Below are 23547 nucleotides of genomic sequence, written 5' to 3' on the forward strand. Positions count from 1 at the left end.
CACTGATAAAAGAGAACTGCTTATCCACTGTCACAAGCTGTTATGGTGGCTACGCTAACCAGTCTGAGCATTCACAACAGGATCTGTTGACAGAGAAAAGCTGTGGCAGTAGCAGAGAGCAAGAGAAAGGGTGAAATAGATGATTGACAGTGCTAAGACTCTCCTCCTGGCTCTGATTGGTCGTTTGTAGTTAGCGCTGGGTGAAGGCAGAGGAACTCTTCGCAGCTTATATAGCTCACGTAATAATGTTACGACGTTGTGACAGTTTCAACAAATATGTAAAAGGTTTTTTAAATTTACTGGAAACCTACTTTTTGTCTTAAAAATGCTTGTATTTTGTTTGTTTTTTTCATAATTAATTGTTTCAGATTTTCCAACAAAATCTTATATCACATGAAGATAAACTAAGTAAATTAGAAGAAAGTCCTTCTGAATGTAAAAAACCTGATTTTTTTGTCTCTTTTTGTAACAACTACCATCAAACTATTTCCTCAAGTGCATAGAGGAATTTTTGCCCTCTCTTCTTTGCTGAATTATTGTTAATCAGTCACACTGGAGGATTTTCTCACTTTAATAAGAGGCATTACATCATGCCACAATAGGATGGTCAGATTCAAATCTTGACTTTGATTAGGCCACTGCAAAACCTTTATTGCAAAACCTTCATTTGGTTTTTTTGAATCAGTCAGAAAATCTGCATAGTACTTTCTTCCCATGTCACAGTAAGCACCACCTTGTGTTGGCCTTGTCACGTAACAAACTAATCAGTTGAGGCAAAACGTCTGTTTTTGCCTCCTTCACGTTAAATAGGACTTTAGGGGCAGAAGATGAAAATTTAATCTGAATACTCTCAGCTCTGTGATGGTTTCAGACAGTTTGCCCTGAACAGATTGCTGTATTTCATTTCCATGTTGGACAGCTCAGCGCTGCCCACTTCATTGTTTGTTTCTGTTGCGCTGCGTTTGAGTGCACTTAGCTCCCCGATAACCTCTCTGGTAAAAGTGTCTGATCATCCACGATGGGTAAAGTATTACACAAGCCCTTTATGCCCACTGGCTCCTGCTTTGCTCTCACAAATGAGAGATGAGCCCAGAGAAGAGGCAAATAACATCAGGCCACCTGGTACCAAAATGAAACACTTAAAGTTGCATCTGCCCTATTTGTTGGGTAAATTGAGTGTGTTTTCTGAACAGGGCTTTTTGAGATTGGGTGTTGCTTCCTGTTTGAGGCTGCTGCAGTCCGCGTTGTTTGAGAGAAGAGGAGTCTTTTTAAAGTGGCTGAGGCAGTTCAACAAAGAGAAACAGCAGACCAATTGGCAGTGAGAAAGCCCCTTAACCTCAAGAGCTGCAGCCTGGAGGGGACACTGGAGGGAAGCTGCATGTTCATTTCAGAAAGGGTGCATATGTTGACCAGACAGCCCCTTAAGTGACTTCACCCCATCTAAATGTTGCTCATCATAGTTGAAAGAATGCCATTCATTCAGAGAGGGGAGGATTAGAGAGCTCAGCTCCATCTGGAAAGAGTTCATGATGGTGTTAACGTGTTCCTATAACTCTGTAAAGCTAGGGCTGTCCAAAGTGTAACCTCAAACCTCAATGCAACAATGACACATGCGGCCCATTCGGTACTTGTGTCTGATGCAGATGGAGACTCTTTATAATGAGGTAAAATTAGAACCGACATAATTGTCTTTCAGTGGAAAATGTTTTATACTACAAAGTATTAGTCTTTTTATTTTCAGCTCCTGCAGACTAGCCAGCAGCAATTAGCTCCCATCTGGAAGTACTGTGAATCACCCGAGTTCATTACACAAGCTATTTCTCAGTGCAACGCTGGTGAAAACGTTCTTAAAGGGTTAATCGAAAGGAGATGTTGTGACAACATCCTGAAGGTGGAGTTTGAGAAAGAGCAGGAGTTTTTAAAGAGACAGAGGCCCAATTTCAAGGTGTTAAATTACAAAGTAAAATTTCTTTTAAGTCATATTTGATATTTAGGATTTTTTTAACAACAGAGGTTAACATAGTTGCTTGATTGTGGCTAGAAAGCACATAAAAAAATAAATTAAGTAAACATAGTCAAAAGAACCTGAAAACTAGTTGCCTTTATTTTAGCGTGAAAAATCCTTTTAAATTTTTGAATCCACTTTAAATAACATCCCTTTCCTACAAAAAGGGACTTTGTATTTTTTAATTCAAGTGGGTTTTTTGTTTTGTTTTTTGTTTTCTTGGCCTGTCAATACTTTTGACTGGACGTTTTTTGGCCCACGTGACAAAACGTTTGGACGCCCCTGCTGCAAAGCGCATACTTCCTTCGTCGTTCTTGCTACTACTAACTACCACGGCGCGTTTAAAACTTTAACGCGTCAACAGGCTTCTTACAAAACCTCTAAATATTTATCCGCCGAAACACAGTGTGGAAGGGAAGGGCCTCCCCGGTTGGCCTCTTCAAACACAAACTCAGTGGCTGTAACTCAAAGCCGGGCACCGTGGCAGGATTCACGTGGCATTAAGGATTCATTTTGAAGTTCGTGTTTACGCCGTTCGGTTTGTTAGCGTGGCGTCTCCGAGCAGGCGCCCCCCCGCTGGGATGATAGGGAAGCATCTGCCTTCACAAGATGGAGCCTAACAGAGACGGAGCCTACTGTAAGACGGACAGACGGCTCAGGAAGCGGCGTTATCTTACTCTGTGAAACTCATTCGAAATGCCAGGCTTGACAAATTACACCTGACTCAGTCTTAATAACGCTCCATAAATGCCTTTTCTCTTTCAGGTATGGTGTTCGGATGCACTCTGGAGTGTTGAGGTGGGGGGGGGGGGAAACTCCCCTTGTTTGTGAACCAACCCGGAGCTGGAATCGTCCACACCTGGCTGTGAAATGGACTCGGATGTATGAGGGGGATTGTGCCTGAGCGAACGGATTGTGCTAACAAAGAGCTGCCTGGTTTAATGGCTTTCATTTGAATTTCTGCTCCTTTCGTTAGGAAGCGCTGACATTTTCAGGGAAAACCGAGAGCCATTATCGCTGACTAACCTTTAAAAAGAAGAGCGATGTGTCTTTCCTGAAGAGACAAAGCTCCAGAAAAAAAGGTCAATTTAAGAAATGATTTTCTTAAGTTTGAAGTAAAAGGCAGCTGCAAAAAAAAAAAAAAAAAAAAAAACATCACTAAAGGAAAGAAGATGGTGGACGTTTTAGCACTCAGTCTACAGAGTGAAATGTTTATGGCTTAACTGAGCTGATTATCATATCCCTCACAGCAATGAGGTTCTGGTTTTACCTCTGATTGGGCTTTTAATGCTCCCACAGACAACTGCCTCGTAAAAACAGATTGTGGTTTTGAATGAAAAAATACAAATACCCATGGATTTTTAACTATATCTTAGGGAATTGTAAATTCCAGGTAAATGTGTGCCCTCTTGTGTAAATGAATGTGTTTGGGGAATCATTATTTGTGGATAACTGTAATTTCTCAGCTGTAAGCTGTGTTTCCTGTCACCCAGTCCCCCACTTACTGAGAGTGTAAGTGCAATGAATTTCTGGATTCACGAGCACCTCTGTTGAGTCACAGATGGCTTAATGAGAGGCAGCGTTGACTCCGAAGAAGATGCGAGGTTAAGAAGCTAGAAAAACTAAGAAAAGTTCATTCAGACTAACATTTATTGACCACCAACCCGTCCACAGTTCTGCAAGAGCAGGCAGGTAGAGACAATGGTTTAATAAATGTTTTACTGACCAGATCAACTACAATTATGAATATAATTTTTTAATGTATTCAAACATGTAGTAACGTGTTACTACATGTAGACAACATGTAGTAACATGTTTTTTGTTACAACATGTAGTAACATGTTCACTGATACTGGCTGATTGGTACTGTGTGCAATTAAATTTGAAACAAAACTCTGGAAGTTCAAATAAACTATAATTTGAACGTCCACAGATTTGATTTTGAGGTGAGATATTTCTCTGATTCTATTTCAGGAGTTCATGTTAATTTTTCTGACTTGCCAGTCAAGAAATCTGACTTCTGAGTTCAGAAGGAACACAACAATAGAAAGTCCGGTTCATTTGAGGAGGTGTGAATGCGCAGTCGACTTAGGCGAACTCTGCTCCGCCTAAGTCTTGGTTCAGTTGAAGTGAACTCTGATGCGGTTTGGATGCACTTGGGGATTCAAACGGACCGGAGGCCGCTGCAAAAGCAGGAAGCAGACTATAGTGCAGGGCATTCTGGGAAAATACAACCAAAACAAATATGCTAGTCTAACTCTAGCAGGAGAAGAGGAGGTCAAATCTGATGCTGCTACATTTTTATTTACATTTTGTACAGAAGGAAGTCGCTCTCTTGTCTTCTTCAGAGGTTTTCCTATCGTTTCCTTCAGTTGTTCTTGGTGCAGTGCCACCACAGGTGAGGCGGGGAACAGGTTTGTCAATTAGTTTGGATCATTTGACACAATACAGTGTGAAAGTGAACCGCACCAGCTAAACAAACGTAACAAATGTTGCAATTTTGGTCTCCAATTGAATCGAGTCTACCAGACTGTCTGGTGTGACTTGCTCATATAACCAGTGTAGAAATAATGTTCCTACAACAAAAGTGGCGTCAGACACTCAGAGTCTGTACTCCATTTCCTTTTTCCCTAGACCTATCCAGACATGGAAAATTTATTACTATTTACACCCATCAAGACCACTTAGCAACTCTGTTTTTGATCAAATGAATGCTAGTGTTTTATTTATTGTATTAAGAAAAATCTTTACCTTTGTCTTTCAGCCTGAGCAGCTGAAAGTGTGAATCTGATTGTCTCACATCCACCAAGGGGTTGGTGTGAGCAGGCTGAAACTCTTCGGCTTCACAAAGAGACGTAATTAGGACCGGTAATTATCAGCGTCCAGGAAAAGGAACAAGACAGGGAAAGAAAGTGCTGACTTGTGTGAAGCGAGCTGTGCCAATGTATGAAAATGTGCCCAGGTAAGCACTTGAACGATGGGTGTGTCTCAGTGTGCGCCGACCTCCTCCTGCGGAAATGGAGGTCGTCCATTTTGCCATCCTCACCGTCAGCCTTGTATTGGCTGCACAACAAACCAAAACAAATGCAGCAACACGCGTGCAGTCAATCCAACTTGCTTGTGAGATGTTTTCTTCTTCTTTTTTTTGTCCTCAACGCAAGGCTCCTTACACGCACACGGCTGTTTCGCACAAAACCATTAAATGACAATAAACGCCTTCTGTAGTCAGTTAATGGGTCAGTGAACAAGCGTAGTTTCATGGTGGCTCCTCTACGCTGAGTGGTCACAGGATGAGGTGACATTTCATTCGGAGTGTAAATAATCCCGAGGATGTGCCAAATGCCACACTGAAGGCTGTTCATCTGATTCTCCAGTGGAGCTCAGCCTTGTGTGTCTCTTAATCTGGCTCCGAATGAGATCCGGATCATCTTCCACTCGATGATAATCCACGGTGATCATACAAACAGAAAGTCCGATCCACTGAAATGTAAAATAGGAGGTGTGAATATGGAGAGAATACCATACCATACCATACCAACTTTATTTATAAAGCACTTTAAAACAACCACAGCTGATACAAAGTGCTGTACATCAAAACACAACATAACAATAAAAAAACATAAAATAAGAACTTACAGTTTAAAAACAAAAACATACAATTTAAAACTAGATCCCGCTAGAGTTGAAAGCCAAGTAAAATAGATGGGTTTTAAGACGAGCTTCAAAAGTGGATAGTGAAGGGGCCTCTCTGACCTGCAAAGGCAAGAATACATATAGAGAACGAATCAATGTGTGGGTGTTGGCCATAAGTTTCTCCAGCTGAATAGAAACTAAACTGAAGTCGTTATTTTTGGACCTAAAAAGGAACAATCTAGAGTCAAAGCACAGCTTCTGTTATTACAGCTAAAAACTAGCAGAAATCTGGGTTTAGTGATGGACTCTGATCTGAACATTCAGAGACATAAAGACAGTTACAAAGTCAGCCTTCTATCAGCTGAAGAACATTTCCAGGAATAAAGGTTTAATGTAAGATCTGGAGAAACTCATCCACGTGTTTCGTTAGTCACACTGATTATTGCAACAGTGTCTTTACAGGTCTGTCTGAAATATCAGACAAATGCAGTTGATCCAGAACCCTGCTGCTCGCATTCTGACTAAAACCAGGAAGATAGAGCACATCGCCCAACTATAAAGACCTTAAACTGGCTCCCTGTAGCTCAGAGACTAATTTTAAAATACTTTTGTTCCTTTATAAATCACTAATACATTGATGATCCGCTGTTGTTGTGTTAGCCTTCCAGACCTTTGAGGTATTTTGGTTCTGGTTTGTTCTGCATTCCCAAAACCAAATATAGAGAAGCAGCATTCAGCTTCTAAGCACCACAACCCAGAACAAACTTCCAGAAAACTGCACAACAGCTGAAACACTGAGTTTCTTTAAGTCAAGACTAAAACTCCACCATTTGAGGTTAGCAGCAAGTGAAACATTGATCGACATATTTTATGTGTGAATTTGGTGACGACATTTAACAGAAAAAATTAATATTTACTCCTTGTTTCATAATTGATGACTGTATTCTCCTGATGTAAAACACTCTGTTGCTGAAATGCGTTATCCCAGTAAACTTGACTAGACACATCCTTAGTGATGCCAGCTTACTGTACATATGGCTGCTTCTTCTAGCTGAACATAATTGCACGTGTGAATTACTGCACTTAACATCTGCCTGAAGCGCACGGCTAATCCACCATCATTTCCATGCTGCATAATCTGCAGGCCATTTCCTTAACTGCTCGGCTGACATGAGGAAATTTACGACGGGAGTATCTCAACCGAGTTCAAAGACCCCGAATCCCGATGACCTTATCCCTTAATCAGGAGGAAACAGTTTTCCCACAATAGAAAGCAACAGGCTGTGGAGAAGGAGGGAATTGTTGTTAGAAATATGAGTTGACTTTGAGCCCAGCTGTGCGCCTGCACATAATATAATTGGCCTGTGGATGTGTGCCGAGTGTAACAGGCAGTGCTGCTGTGGGATATATTGCCTCATTATGAAGAGCATGAGCTTATGTGAAAAGCTGAGGTGGTGTTTCTTGTTCTCTGAATATATGTTTTGGCTTCTTAGGTGTCTCGCAGAAGAACAAATGTTGATCATTACGGTGTAATAACCGCTTATGTGAACCCCAGCTACAGGCAGGAGCGAGAGTAATCTGACAAAATGCTCCGTTCAGGGGTTTTTGTTGCAAGTTTTAAAGGTGCCGTCAGCTAAAAAAGCTGAGACAAGATACGCTTTGTGGCGTTTGCTTTGTGAGGTGGTACTCCATCACACTGGAAAAGACACAGATCATCACAAAATTATGCCAGGATTGTTGGATTAAGTTGCTCTCAGATGTTTTGATCCCACTTTTTATTCATGTCCTTCAGCAGGACTGAGAGTAAACCCTCCCGTCAGATGAAGTGCGACTCTACATCTTTGTTTCTCAAAGAAGCAACTTTTCATCCTAAACACTCCAAATGATAATTAACCCAGCATCATTTCTTTTCTCTCAAGATTCTCAACTTGTCATTGATATTATTCTTGAAAAGAAGTGTCTATTGTTTTTTTTTGTTTTTTTTGGCATTATCAACACATGATTACAACTAAAAATGCTGCTGGTGCTGAGCAAGCTCTGCACCGGCAGCATCAATATCTGAAGTCCAACTCTCAGCAGGAAATGGTCCTGTTGGTTCCTGGACTCTTTTATTCTGAAGTTTCTTCGTTGGAACCCAACTTTGAAGTTTGTGATGATACAAAAAAAAAAAAGTTATTAGCAGCAGTTTCCCAAGACGAGTCAAGTAAAAGGGAGATGCTTTTCTTTTTATCATGACCTGCACGTGTGAAAGATTTCAGGCTCCTTGGTAACCATCAGCCTGGCATGTAGACTAATAGAGTGATTTCACTTGGGCTTGTATAACTCTAGTGAGTTGAAGGCAGCTGATTATTTTGTTACCGGGCCAAACTAATGAAAACTACAGCTTTTATTGTAAAGGAACCTTTTCAAGATAATTAAACAATGCAGTTATTCAATAGGTGTCTAATCACTGTACAGTAATTTAACAACAACAACGTAAAGGATGAACCTGAAAACTAATGTAGCGAGGTCTGCTAATCACAACATGCACGCGTGATTATGTCAGTTCAGGAATTGTAGATTCTTTGTCTGTATTTATGCAAAATGCTTTGCTCAGTAGTTACACTTATTTCGAATAAGACGTCTGCAGGTCACGCCATTTTTGTTGAACATGAAACATCTGTTTATATTGAGATAATTTTCTAGACCTTTGGTATAAAGTTTAGCAATTAATGTCAAACTACATCCATTAACCCAGAGATAAGTGACTGGTAATGACTCCACAGGTGAAAAAGCTTCCAGTACTTTAAATTTGACAATAACTTTGATTGCACTGCATTCGAAAAGCTGCAAAATGTCGGAACTTGGACGTCGTTGCTTGTGTGAAATGCAGTATTTGCCATGTTCAACAGCGTTCTTGGCTGTCGGAGAGATAAAGTGGTTGGCGGTACAAGTGTGATCCCGTCAATTTAAGTAACGGCGCAGATATTCAACCAAAACAAAACCGTGACGCCTGTGGAGCTTTTTAAAAAATAGCGATTACTTAGACCTTAGGGAGTGGGAGTCTCATGATAAACCGATCCAGCTGATACCTATTATTTGTTACTGCTTTGTAAATAGATGAGCTGATGTTGGTACAACTTTAGGAAACGGCTTTGGATGATGATTCAGCAAATTTCAAGGGTATTACCCTGAAGTCTGAAAGCAGAAAAAGCACAATGAGTCTACAGTGTCTCTTGTAATTTAAGTAATGTTCTCATGCATTTGCCACACATTCTCCAAATTTTGAAGCTCAGATTTTGTACAGGTCACTTCATTTGTTTAGTTAACACAGTCTAAATCTATGCTGAAAGACATATTTTTAAACGGTTTAAATTTTAAATCTTTAAAATCTACTTATGCAGCGCTCATACAGTAAGTTGTATGACACATTTTCCTTCTGGATGGAAGGCCTTTTATATTCTCACTTATACGTGTTGATATGCATATCAAAGGGTTGTGTATGGGGGAACATTTTGTTCTCAAGAAGACTTCAGATGTCTGGACAGTTGGCTCTTAAATCGCTTTTGAACTCTAATTTGTATTATTTTTCTTTATTTTCTACACAGAACATGACATAGCTGTTATTTAAAACAATAGTGGGTCAACACTGTTTTCAAAAAACATTTTCTACTTGTTTTCTCCTCACTGTACAAGAAAAACACAAAATAAAAGAATTTAAAAGTTAATTCACAAAACAGTACATAAAAAACACACTTACATGGAGCAGAGAGGAACAAAAAAAAACCTCTCTCCACCCACCATGCAGAGTTCCCACTGTCCAGACAAACTGTGCTCACCAGCGCCCTCCGAGGGCCACTCTGAGGAGCAAACAGATCCGAGGACAATCCGGGAGGAGAACCCGGGACTGAAGAATCTGAATGAAGGTGAATCTTAACAAGCAAAACTTTTCCAACTCAATTGCACTGAGCACTGGGACCCCTCAAGGCTGTGCGTTTGGTCCTCTGCTATTTACAGGGCTAGCATGCTAACCCATGCCTGCAAATCCATGACGAAGACAAGAGCAAAGCCTGATCATCAAATTTTGCTGACTATTCCACAGTCGAGTGACCTCCCTTCGGTGCTGGTTCAATGAACGGTTAAGATGTTTGTGTATTAGAGAGAGTGGAAGGCATTAAGTTCCTTCAAATTACAGATGTCTGATGGCCCCTGGCCTCGTGCAGAGAATGCACTTTCCGAAGAATCTGAAACAACGATCGCTCTGTTAGCAGCATCCTCACATCATTTTGCAGAGATGTGAGTGAGTGTGTCTTTGTGCAGCAAAGAGGGCCCTTCAGAGGACAGTAAGGGGAGTTGAGAAAGATGTTGGAGTGTCTCTACCTCTTTGTCCAGGATCTGTTTCAGAGCCACTGCAAGAGCAGCGTTCTGAACCTTGTCAGAGACTCCTCACACCCTCTGGCAAACCATCAGCACCGCTACACAGCTTTCTTACCGATCATCACTGCTGAAGTGATGAAATGTTAAGATTATAAATCTTATGCTGTTGCTCTGAAGTTATATCTTTGATTTAACCAAAGATTTTCAATTTCTTAATTTCCAGCAATGCATAGTCCTCAAGTATTCATTCATTAATTCATGGTGGATTTTATGGTGTTGGGCTGGCCAGGACGCAATCCATGACACTTCCACCTTTATGCTTTGCTTGACCACATAATTCAGTTTCTGCTTTATTTCTAAAAAGAAGAATAAATAAATTACTTGTCTTTATCCGTCATCTTTGGTAAACTTCAGTCTGGCCTTCGCTGCTTTTCTACAGAGCAAAGGTGTTGTATACCTCATGTGGAAGTTAAACCTGTAGAGTCTATTGTTTAGAGTTTTGGAGACTTCTTTTAGCATCCTGCTTTCAAAGAAACCTTGATTAGATGACCACACTGTGTGTAGATGTTATTGGGGAACAAGAGGCAAACCCAGCAGAAACAAGAAACATTCATCAACGCCTGAACGTCTCTCAATCAATTGATTGTTTCTTGACTAACCATCAACAAGTTAACATCATGGAAACTCAACATCATGTAAAGTGACTTAATTCTTGTTTAGAAACTAACAGAAATAAATCATAGCTGGTTCCTTTTTTTTCACTTGATGAAGATACTTTGCTAAAAAGTTAGGTTTTTGCAAAATTGCTCATCCTAAGATGTCACTGCCTTTGCAAAATATGAATTAATTATTGGTGAAAAACTGACTTGAGCTCTGAGATAAATTTCATCAACAAAAATAAGTTCCTCGTGCACTCCTCAGTTTTATGACACTTTCTCCAATCACATTCGGCCTATTTCCATCCTGCTAACCCATAAAATGTGCATGTCTGGACTCAGAAACATCCAATGAGCGCCAACAGCAAGAAGGGACCTCTTAGGCAGACCACAAAGTTAAAGATCTGTGTTTTTTCTTGCTTTTATAGCTCACCTCATGTCTCTGATAGTTTCTGTTTGTACAAGATTGAAAAGTGATGTGAAATATTGCGATAAAAGCATAAAGAAAACATTGTTTGTCCAAGAGGTGAGCCTGGAGGCACACCATGCCATCGCTGAAGTATTATCATTATCAGTGAAAATGAAAATGTTATGTTTGACATATCAAATGGGCACATGTCCAGGGCAGCGAGCAGGCAAACAAAAGAGTCTCTGTCATGCCCTAGGAGCTGATGTGTTCATGATTAACCTGCCGTGAATGACTCAGACCAGCGGGGGGCGCTGTTCAAGAGAGTAAAGAAGGGAAGACAGAGCAGTGCTGGCCCAACAAAGACACCATTCCCACCCGTTTTGATTCTCCCTAAAGCCAAGTCACAAGCTGCGAGAGAATACAGCGGTTCTTGTCCGAGAACAGCTCTGAATTCTGATCCATTTAACTGCAAACAAGCTGTCAGCTTTTCCAACAACCTCAGCAAGAGCAAAACCAATCAGGTGATCAAGAAATTTCCCCCTGTTCAAACAAACTGGATCTCTGCTTCCTAAAACAGCACAACGCGACGGGGATATTATTTTAAAGCAACTTGATCCAAAACTTACGGGTGTTAATCACATCTCCTGACTTCCAGCCGTCATGTGAAATCATCCATAAGAGTCGGGTTACAGATGTTAGCCTCTGTGCCAGTCGAGATATTCCTGAAGAGGAACAACAACAAAAAAATACCCCTATTCTTTGGGGGAACATTTTCAGCTGGCGTAGATTTATCTGTGAAGCTTGTTAAAGGCTGTCTTGGCTGTCACAAAGTGAAATATAATATAGCGTCACTGCTTCTGAACTCTCTGAGTGCATGGAAATCTGGAGAGATTAACCCAGATCTTCTTTCACAGTGTTTCAATTGGATGCCAGTCTCCAGAGTGGCATGGAAAACTCTTTAAACTGAGCCTAGTTCCACATTTCTGTCATTTGAACATAAAGTGATGTCGAGATTTATTTCATAGCAGATTATCAGCACAATGTGAAACCTGATAGCCAATAGGAAGAAGTTCATCAACAACAGATTGTATAATGGAATAGAATAATCTTTTACTGGGGAAATCCAGGTGTCACAGACAAAAGTGTACAAGCGTGTGATTTAAATCATTTTAATGTGCATAAATGTCCTGATGTATTCCTTACCATAAATAGCAATTGATTTGATTAAATTTACAAAACGTTTTTAAACGGCCTTTCCCGGAGTTGTAAATGTTTAGTCAGATTCCTTGAATTACTCAGTATCGTTGAAGCTGATTTTAAATATCCATCTGTAAATATGATCCACTGGTTACAATGTCCCACAAGCAGATGAGGAATTTGGTTTGTTTTGCATTAAAAAACAAAAATCATCAATATTATGTTAAAGGCATTTGGCAAAACGTGCAAAACCTACAGGAAAAGTCCACTGCTTAGCCGCTGTTCAACCTAAGAGAGAGTTTTAGCCACAATATTGCACAATGAAACACATTTACATGAAAATGTCAAAATTTGCACAGAAACAGAAAGATGGCACCCTTAAGAATCTATTTATATGGTTTATTACCAAAAAAAAAAAAAAGTTGATTTGGAGGTAAGTTTCACTTGAAGATCAAATAACATAAAATCAGAATTAGTAATAAGCTTTGTTTAAGACGAGCTTTGACTACCGTTATCATAGTGCCCCAAAATTGTACTCAAGTAAGAGTAGCACCTCTAAGACATGTCTTTTACTCAAGTAAAAGGAAAACCTAGCTTTCATCAATTAAATATTTAAAAATTACATCATCAGATGGAACAGAATATAAAGTTATATGGAAATGTTGGCATTTTAAAGGCCAGTGAGGAAAATAATTAATGTAAATAACAAAATAACAAAATCAGGTAAAAGAATGTTTTCCCTTTTTACATTTCTTTCAAAATAAAACCTATGAAACTTTGTCTGTCTGGTGGATTTTTGGTTTAAACAAACACATTTTAGTTACTCACATTGGTATACCCAAACATCTTACTCAAATAAGAGTAGTAATACAGTACTGAGCCTTTTACTCATAAAAGTAATTTTTTACTACCCACCTCTATTTTTGCTTGCTGAATTACATATATACAGAAAGCCAAAAAATTCTGTGTGACAGGAGGCCCCATCCCACCACCTCTGGTGGGATGAAAAATTTCTAGAACCGTCCCTGATTCTGTCCTAAATTTACTCAACCAACGTTTTAATACAACCCTCAGTACCAGGCTCCACTCAAAACCTGGCAGCCTAGGCAAGGTTTATCAAAATCATCGGGATGATTGTTACATTTTTAATCTCTTCTGAAGCCTCTCTGCTGTGTGGGTGAAGTCCCACACCGTATTTTAGTTTCTGCCTGAGCTCACAAACGAGCCAGGATCCGAGCTTTCGCCAGACTCCGCGCCCTGTTTTCCGGGGAGCCGCAGATCCAGCCCTTCAGCACGCGGCTCACTCTTACGTCCCGTCCCTGAGCGGTGAGCTGGCCACGGCACAGATTTCTCCTCTCTGCTCGGATTACTTATCTCTTCTCTAACGGAGCTCTTTCTTGTTTTGTTCCTCCGTGCCCGGTAGATATCGGAGTATTCTGTAGTGATCTGTTTGATGCGCAGTAGTGCGCAAAACCTATTGCGAGGCTGTGCCTCCGCGGCAATGGATTGATCTCAGTGTGGTGTTTTTTTTTTCTTTTCTTTTTTTTTTCCTTCTTCTTTACGACCTCTGCTTCGACCAAGTTGAGAAAACAGTCTCTAAACCTGCGGCTCTCTCCTTCCAGCTGCGTGTTTCACCAGCGGAGCTCGAAAAGTACCGGGATCTGGATGTTTTTGCACATTTTAGGACTTTGAACTTTTTCTTTTTTTTTTAACCCTCCTTGATGTGTTTGCAGGAGGTTTGCCTGGGATTCTAAGGATATATCTATCTCTTATTTTCCTTTTTTTTTTTTTTTGGAGGGGTCTTTTCAACATCTTCTCCGAGGTTTCCTGAAAGCCTGCAGAGATTTATTCGTGAAAAGTGATGGCCGAGCGGGGAGCTCTGGCGCTCCTCTCTCTCCTCTGTCTCACCTTTCTCTTCACGGAGACCACCGCGGCAAAGCATGTCGACAAAGGTAAAAACACGTCTCTGAGCTGCAGGTTTCCTCCTCTCCCGCCTCCATTAAGCTGACTTTACCTATAGGTGGGACTGGGTTTGGGTCTGGGGCAGAACTCGAACGCGTGGAAAGAAGCCATATAACGTAAGGCTGGGGCGCTCAGGTCAGCAGCTCATTAACTTTGAAACTAGGCTACTTTTTCATAAGCACGCGCGCTGTTCGATCCCAGACCAGCCCAACATGCGTTCACACTCTCCTCCTTTTGTCTGCTCCTGTCTGTCTCCTAAAAGGACCAGACTGGCGATGTAGCTGTCTCTGGATCGGCTACAGATGGACGATCCAAACACACCTACAGACATTTGCTTTGTGGACTGAATGAATCAGTGGATGCATGTGTGAATGTCTGTGTGTGTGTGAAGCTGAGTGGTCGCAGAAGATGCTTCATATCAATGCACTGACCTGTTTTTATTTTTCGTTTTTCCTTTTATTCGATTTTAATTTGGACCTGGTTGCAATAGAAAACGTCCTGTGATTTTTTTTCTTTGTTTTTTTTTCTGTTAAGATAGTGGAAAATGAGAGAGTTGTGCTTTTGATGCACGTGTACCCAACCCATTTTTAAAATTTATATTAAGCTCAAGTAGAGATGCAGTGATCCAACTTCTAATTTTCTATAATTTCGATGATCATGGTATGGTTTTGCTCGTCTTCTTTGTGTATTTTCAGGCATGGGTTAGTGTGTTAGCAGTTGACTAAACACACAGCCTTGAGGGACCCCAGCGGAATTGAATTGGACACATTTCGGTTGTAAGATTTACCTTTACTCATCTCCTTCACCCCCTTAAAAACTGTCACCATTTATTGTCTATTTCTTATTAAAATTGCATACATTTTCACTCATGTTTATTTATTTATTTAAAATCACCTTGATAGAAGTTAGGGCTTTGGATAAATGAGGATAATACCATTAAAAAATAGCTGGTTTTTTTTTTCAAAAACAATCAAAGGGAAATTAGCCTATTCGAATCACTTCCAGATTGATTGGTGTGTCTGTGCTCAAAAGAATCATTAGTGATACATGTCAGATAATCATTTTGCCTCATCAGACCAGCAGAGATCTCATTACCCCAGCATCAATACATGCTTAGAAGATAGATAAACGCCATGAAACTCTTTGGGTTTTACCAAATATTTTAAAATGAATTGTTAGAAACAAAGAGTTGGAAGCTTCTCCTAGATTAACGGGACACTCACAGATACCGTAGCGTACATGATCACACCCCTTATCATCAGCATTTCCTTCCCGATACTGATAGCTCCGCCGATCACCTGGTGAGAGCAAATTAAGGAAAAATTGGTTGATTCTGACCTCTGGTCATATCATTCTTCCAAGCTGGAAGGCGAAGTCAAGATCTGCAGCATGTGATCTGAAAATTTTGAACATCTTCGACTGTTGTGCAACGTGGCCCAGATTCTCTCTCTTAATTCCTGTGATATGCAAAATAGTTAATGTGTCGTAGTGAGAAGAATTCATCGTTTCTTTTCTCCTTTTTTTGTAGTTAAAAGGATGAAAGTAGTGAAAGTGATGGGCCTCTGCTAGCTGTTGGACTGTCTTGCATGTGCAGGCTGATGAAAGACCCTCTCCTGAATTAAAAGCGCTTCCCGGTAGTTGAAGAGATGGCGAGAGAGAGAAAGAGAGAGAGAGACTGGAGGAAAAAGAAAAAGCTCCTCCTTGGCTTTAGCGGAGTTCAGTACAAAAGAAAGATGGGGGGGTAGGGTTGAAACAGGCTGACTGTCTGGAAAGTAATAAAACCAGGAGATTAAGGGGTGCGGGGAGTTCCTCCGGGAGCTTTGATTGATTCCAGAGAATTGGGCCGGGACCCACACGCAGAGAGTCTCACGTTACTAATTGTGGGTCCCCCCCGCGCTCTCTTCTTCTTCTTCAGTCTATTTAAAACACATTTTTTTTGAAGTCCTGACTGAAGCCAGAGTTTATCTCTATCAAAGCGGGAAGACCTGTGGCTCTAACTTGAAAAGTTGACTTATTTACAAAAAAAAAAGTCTCTCTTGCTTCTTTCTTTGACATAAGCCACCAAAGCTGGACCAACCCGCTGCTCTCTTCCCTCTGTGGCTCGTGAGGAGTTGTTTGGATTTTTAAAAAAAAGCCTTAATAAGTTAGGCTTTTGTAAACAAGTCCCAGTCAGAGGAGAATAAAATCCATTTAGGCACTATCTTATCTCCGTGGCCCTCCTGGGAGGGAGCTGTGTGCTGATTGTCTCCCCGTGGACAGTGCAAACAACTCGCTAAAATGTGCAAACATTCGGCAATCCTCCGCTCTTACAGTGTTCTCTCTCTCTCTTTCTCTGGGCTCTTATCCTCACGGACCCCCTCGGATGCACCTCTGCAGAGGCTTTCCAAACATCCACCCTTTTGTTTTCTTTGCTGCATTTAGGGTCTTCCCGGAGGATTTTAGCCTTTAAGAACATAATTTACCACCTTTGTGATGTTGTTTGGCAAGCTCCGGTGGTCCCGCATTCCAGTTTTTGAGAAAGGGAGGGGGGGGGGAGGCTGGGAATTTAATTTGTAGCCGCAACCTAATAAAGCATTTCTCTAACCTCTAACTTCATTTTTTTTAAGCCCAAAAGGAAGAAATCTTTTGCACATGTTGGTCTCAGCTGTTGAATTTGGAAAGGGGGAAGGGTGGCGGGGTGGCATACTGCAGACTGAGAAACAGTCTCTGCTGGGTAGAGTGTGCTGTTTACTGATCATTTATTTATGGCCTCCAATCGCTCATAATGACCCCTGTCCACGAGGGGATGGATAATTGTGCACTTGGCAAACCGTTCGACTCCTCTGCCTCGCTAATGAAGCTGCCCAGTTTGGATTTGGTGCTCATATCCAACTGCTGGTGCAAGACGGGGAGTGAGGGGGGATGTGGTTCATCTGGTTGATGCTCTGTGTTTCCTTACAAGTGATGTTTAGGTGAGAACTACTGGCTTTTTTTTTTTTTTTGCTCTTCTACATCTAGATTAGTGAAGGCTTAAATGAAAGCAGTTACTGAAAGTGTGAAACAGGGATCAATATCTGCAGGGTAGAAGGCTTGACATCTGTTGGTGGGCTGTGCTGGTGGTCGTGTGTGTGCATGTGTGTGTGCGCGTGTGTGTGTCAGGGGAGGGGGAGGTCAGCCACATTCAGCTGACATGGATCTCTGGCGTCTGAATTTGCTTGGATGCTGCTGTAGCTGTTACTTCTGCTGCTGCTGAAACAGAATCAGCCTTCATACAATATACCTTTTTAGTTTCTCTTAAAGAAAAATAAAAAAAAAGAGGGGTGTACTATCATTTTCCCCAAGGGCCACATTAGTAACTATCGCCCCGACTCCATTGTCAAGTCTCCATTGTCCCACCCAGTTGGTGCTCCTGCAAGTACCGCCTTATGTAAATTCACAGGTTGATCAAAGAATGCACACTATTGACAAGTATTGCTTGTACACAATGTATGTCTTGTACCACGGAAAATTTTGTGTTTCGGCTATCTTTTTTAAACGTTGATTCCCGTAATTGGCAATGCCTTGTTTAGGGACTTGCTTCAATGCACGATTGAAGATATTCTTATAATCTCTGTTTATTAACTCTCCTGTGGTCTTAGCTTGACGCTAAGGAAGAGCGTGGCAAATGTCATGGTCAGACAATGGAGAACTGGGGATCGGGGTTGTCCTGTCAGACTGTCAGTTCCCGGAACTACACAAAAAAACATCTCGTAAAAACGGAATAAAAAATGTGTGGGGTTCAAATTACCCCGACTATTAAGAAAGGGTCTTAATAGATATATAAAGCCTCAAATTACTTGAGCCTTTATATGTTTTATACTCTTTAAAAGACTAAAGAAAACAGCGAATCGGCATCCGTCCAAATCGGTGCATTTTGATTTACTATAGTTTCTCAGCAAACAAATCTTTCACACGTTAGTCGTTGGACTGGAAGCTTAATGCTTGTTCACCATGCTGAAAACACACAGTGTCCCTCCTATGAGGCCTAGCCAGGTCTAGAGTTGCTGTGATCACTCATTGAAGAGTTGGGCGACTCTGAGCAGAGAGAAGCCAGGCTTGTGTTGTGAGCTATCAAAGAGAGACAACGGAAATCTGTTGCTCCTCGACTGAGGCGTCCATCTGTCCCCATGTCCGCCTACCCGATTCCAGCAGTACTTCCGCGGGCATCCCCTGGCGCTCCTAAACCAGCTGGTAGGTTTAATTTCTCCCATAAATCCTGAAGTCCTCAGCTGGTTGTAACCCTAAAATCAGGAGCGCTCCACATTTTCTTTAAGCTTTGCAGTGTTGTCTTTCTGGTTTGCAGCTTTAATCATTTTTACATTAAGTCTTCTCCACCTTCTGCTCTGCTAGATACATTTTAACCTGCTTTATTGAGCCACATGTTATGCATCTTTCAAATGCAAAGGAATATATCAAAGATGTAATCTTCTGCAGCCGTAGAGAGCTCGCTCTCTCAACACTGAACGTAACCTTTTTAAATTGAATTGCTGCGAAGGGGAGGCCAACCGACGTCTGCCTGCATCCAGGCTGTTCTCTTCAGCTGCATTTTTCCTTCTAAGAGCTGAACTTCAGCTCCTCTTTGGGGAATCTCCCACTGATCTTAAGAAGATATCAGAAGCACCCATTTTTTTGCTCTGCTGACAGGATGTCTGCCTGACCTTTTCATGTCAACCCCCTCCTTCCCCCCCCCCCCCAAAAAAAAACCCATGAAGTGATGTCGGGAGACCAGAGAGCTGTCCGTGCTGAACAGCGTGCGCATTCCTCCGAGGCTTGGTTACCCGCGAGACATTAGAACAGCTGTATCCTTCGCAGGAGTCTGAGCTGGAAACATCCCTGTCCCTGTTTTCGTAGATGTAAGCTTGAAGCGGCCGTGGTGGGCTTGCACTGTCAGAGCTGTGCTGTTCTGCTCAGGCTTAATGAGCTCTGGAAGAGCTGCTTTTATCTGCCTCCAGGGTGACACACATGTTGCTCCGATCCAGTGTCCAAATTCCAGTTTGTGATTGAAAATAGAAACCAACCTGTGCCCTCTCTTTGGAGACGGGGTTCCCATGCCGTTTGGAAAAGTTTGGAATTGTATTTGAGGAATTTCTAAAGCTGGATGAGACTGAAAGTGGAACATGGGAAATATTATTTGTTCCAAAGCTGGAATATCCATCTGTCCATTTTCCATTATTAATCTTTTTTTTCATCCATCCATTATTTGTGTTTTATTCATCCATTATGTACCTATGTATTTTTTCCATCCATCCATCCATCCATCCATCCATCCATCCATCCATTATTTGTTTTTTCCTTATCTGTCCGTCCATCCATGCATTCCTACCTACCTACTTACAAGCTTTTCATAGTAAGAATTTATGTTTCCTCATTTTAAAACCAAATGAAAAAACATTGGAGAACTTTGAAAATTTCTGCCTGAAAAACACCTTTAGTTCTGTTGTGGAAAATGCGGCGTGCTCCTCTGCAGCCGTAAACCGCTCGCCGTCAGCCTTGTAAAGCGTCGCTGTGACGTCGCTGCAGCGCTTCAGATGGATATCTGAGATGTCAGTGAGAGCTGTTTCTTTAAAAACGTCCCGAGAAGGACCTGCAAACATACCTCTGCAATCTCCAAGACATCTGGATCAAATCTTGTCTGTTGTGACTAAGCCTTAGCGGCTCGCTTTTCTTCTCCCCCGTTTCTTTTTTAGCGACACGTATAAACAGTTTACATAGAAATAATGATTCTCCTGACGTATGAATACAGTCGCAGCTCCATGCAGGCATGTAAGTGGATGCTGCATGACGAGCGAGCTGTCATTTTCTGCCGAGATACGTCCTGTAATATTTATGTTCTGCTGCGCCGCAGTCACAGTTGCTCGTGTTCTTGTAAGGAGCCTGGCGTTGCCCAGTCTTTCAGTGCATACGGGGTCAAAGTGCACGTCTTTCCCAGCTACACTGTAGCTGCGGCAAGCTGCAGAGCAAACAACCTGGTGTTTCCTTTTGGCCCTTGCGTTCAGGTAAAATCTTCCAGGATTATTACTCATCTGAGCTGAGCTTACATACAATAATTTCTACATCAAATGGAAAACGTTTTACTAAGACAATGAGGAGGAGCGCCGTCTTTTTGGCTTAAACTATGCTAAAATGTCGGTTATCTTGCAGAATCTTGCAAAGCTGCACCAATAAACCCCACAGGCCTTAGTTGTAAATGAAGAAAAATTATTATTCTTCGAGACAGATTATAATAACCTTCTTTTCCATGCTGGATGTCCAGCACCTTGCAGCTCTCAGACAAGAATTTATTCTCTACTGTGTTTCTGGCGGGCGTCCAAGTTATGATGAATTTTCCCCGAAAAGTCTTTTGCAGTAGTGGAGAAATAAATGCAACCTGGTTGAAGATGCTTTCTAGTATTTGTCTACTTTGAGTATCTGTATCAATGAAATCTGGACTGGTTTTAGTAAATTGATTATGTAATCTGGCACACACTGTAGATTCATTACACACACACACACACACACACACACAGTGGTGTGGTTTAAGAGTTTATTTGAATGATTTTTGACTACAAAGCAAATAAAATCAAAATCAACTGCTCAGAAATACAAATTACTAAAGAAGACACAAACATGAGAGAAGGCTTCCAGGGTTTTCTGTCGGTTTCGGACTTTACAAGTTTCTAATGTTTAAATGAGCGTCATTTGAGCAAGAATTGTCAAAATGAAACGAAAATGGTTGAAATGCATCTCTGCATCTGAGTCAGTATGACTTTTGTTTTAAATATTTGAATTGAATCGCCAAAGTAAATGAGCTTTTCAATGATTTTAAGTCATTGAAAATGATTTAAAATGATGATCCCTCTGTCCTACTATTAGTCTTTGTTCCTTCAACATTCATGATCTTGTTTGATCACTGTGCTCCGCCCTCCGCTTCTGTAAATGAAAGATATCTCTCTCGCGCGCACACACACACACACACACACACACACCATCGGCCTCTGCTGACTCAAAGGAGCTTCTTATTTGCTGAGAGGGTGTGGGGAGCAGGCGGCGACAGAGGGACGACTGTGAGTGCTCCTCGGTTGAGTTTGCCGCCACCGTCTTGAAACCGGCTGAAGGCACTTGGCAGCTTCATGCACGGCTGAATGGTGTGTGTTTTTTGTGTTTGTATTGATGGGTGTTTTTTTTTTTTTGTAAGTTTTATTTTTTTACAGGCGTGCGCCACCCAAGTGAGGGAGAAACAGCTGGCGTGCTGACGAAGTTCAGAGCGTGTTTCTTGTCGAATTAACGCCAGTTTCTTACCCTGATGAATGAGTCCCGCGGAGGAGCGGCCAAATACTGTGTTATTTCTTCTGGCGAGTGGCTTTATTTAGTTTATTTCGTTTCAAAATGACAGATTTTCTCCCAGCTGTGACTAGTAAAGCGCGGTGGTTTGGGTTTTACAAAAGAATTCCGAGTCCTAAAATGCCAAAGGAAAACGTTTATATGGATTCGTGATGGAAGTTTGTTTCCCCATTTGAAAACATCGGAATTCTTTTTCCCTTTTCCTTCTGTTCCACGTTTCTTCGATCGCTCTCTTTGTGCTTAAGGATGATCCGCTGTTGATTTTTTTTTTTAATTTTTTTTTTGAGCAGCTCCAGAACAAATCTGTTTGAAACTGGTAGTTTTTCTTTTTGTTTTATTGTTTTCTCTCCACAGTATTGGCGGACTGTTGGAAACTCTGTTCCTGTGATTTCTGAGCATCAGGCGGGAGGCCCTGAAGTTTTGCAGCACAGTTGGCATGGGGTTTTAAAGCGTCAGCAGCCGACGAAGCCTTTTTCTGTTTTCTGTACTTTTCCGCGCTCCAGCCTCTGCTTGTACCGTCAGTCTCGGTTTAAACAGTGGAAGGTTTACAGCTCAGACGGTCTTTCTCGAGCCTCGCAGCTTTTATTGTGATTTTCACCTGCTGCTATGGCGACTTTAACCAGTGTTTCAGCTTCAAAATCAACGATTCTTTATGGGTTCTCAGTCAGATAAAGGCCCTCTTGTTTGGGGGAAGCTCCGCTTTGCCAGGGAGGGGGGCTGTTCTCCTGACTGCAGTGACTTTGCACTGTGTTTTTGGAGCCAGGCCCTCATCAGCTCTGAGCTCATCCACGGCGAAGCGAGGTCGGCTCAAACTGCGGAAATACGGCCTAAATAAATTGCAGTGAAGTAATGGAATTGGCCGCCGCTTTTGATTCTGGTTTCTTGAGCTTTCACGGCTCAGACGCAGCACTTTTTGCGTCAAGTAAGCCATATTCCAGCAGCATGAAGCTCGCCTTGCATCCGCAAAGAGAGTGTGTCCTGTTCTAAGTATTTCAGGCATGACGATGAGCATTAAAGCCTGGTAGAAACGATATTAGCATAATATGCCCATTCATTTCACTTTTCACGTTTTTCCTTTGTCTCGTGTGGTGTAAATCTTGTCCTTGACCCTTTTGGGGAGATTACTGTCTACGGAGGAGTCTATTTTATGGTGTGAGAGAGACGTAGGTTGAGTCGGGTTATGACATTTCAAGAAACGGGTTAAGCATCTAACGTTCTTACACAATCCGTGCAGGGATGAGTGCACATTTTCCACATTATGATCCAGAGTGATTTTGTTCTAAAACGAGTCTGCGAGGCCTTTTTGCCGCTTCAGTGTCATGCATCAGGTTTTTTTTTCTTTCATTGGTGAAAACTCTAGTTTAGTCTAGTTTGAAAGAAAAAAAAAAGATTTTTTTAAAACTTAAAAATCCTTCCCATCAAAACCGCAACACATGGATATAGATCACTTTATTTTATACCTCCATATGGTGGTGTTTGCCCCACACTATATCTGAGAACAGGCTGGTTTGACTTTCTTATAGCCAATGCGCAAATACCATGATTGTACGTTATGACACTACTTACAGAAAAATCAAAATGGCTACATCCTATTTTTTTACTACTTTAAAAAAAATAAAGCAATAACTGCTACATTTTTTGCAAAAATATTGAATAAGTTTCCAAGTAGTTAAATTATCTCGGGGACAAGGACATTCTGGGGAGACACAGATTTCTTTCTTTCTGGTTGTTTATGTTCTTCCTCTCTTCTGAGTTGACGGGGTGAAAACCAGCATATTACTGCCCCCTAGGAGGCCGTACTGAAAACTACATATGTCTAGCTAAAGATAGCATGACTAGCATGCTTGGTCGTGAGGGTCAAACTACTCACATAAACAGAAAAGTATGTCTGTACATTTCTGTTAAGTTGATAATGCTAGTTAACTTCAGTTAGCTAGCTAACTTTGGCTAGCTGGTTAACTTTGGTTAGCTAGCTAATGTTGGCTAGCTAG

At 41.4% G+C, this 23547-nt stretch overlaps 1 long non-coding RNA gene across 1 annotated transcript; it reads left to right on the top strand.

The window, feature by feature from the left end:
• The first annotated feature begins 2304 nt into the window (after positions 1-2304).
• On the top strand, positions 2305-3158 carry LOC106946014 (uncharacterized). The gene is made up of 2 exons (XR_001424669.1): positions 2305-2642; positions 2771-3158. It is a non-coding gene; the product is annotated as an uncharacterized LOC106946014 (long non-coding RNA).
• The last annotated feature ends 20389 nt before the right edge of the window (positions 3159-23547 follow it).

Source organism: Poecilia latipinna, unplaced genomic scaffold (assembly GCF_001443285.1).
Source record: "Poecilia latipinna isolate Pla-1442-1.1 unplaced genomic scaffold, P_latipinna-1.0 Scaffold172, whole genome shotgun sequence".
Classification (NCBI taxonomy): Eukaryota; Metazoa; Chordata; class Actinopteri; order Cyprinodontiformes; family Poeciliidae; genus Poecilia; species Poecilia latipinna.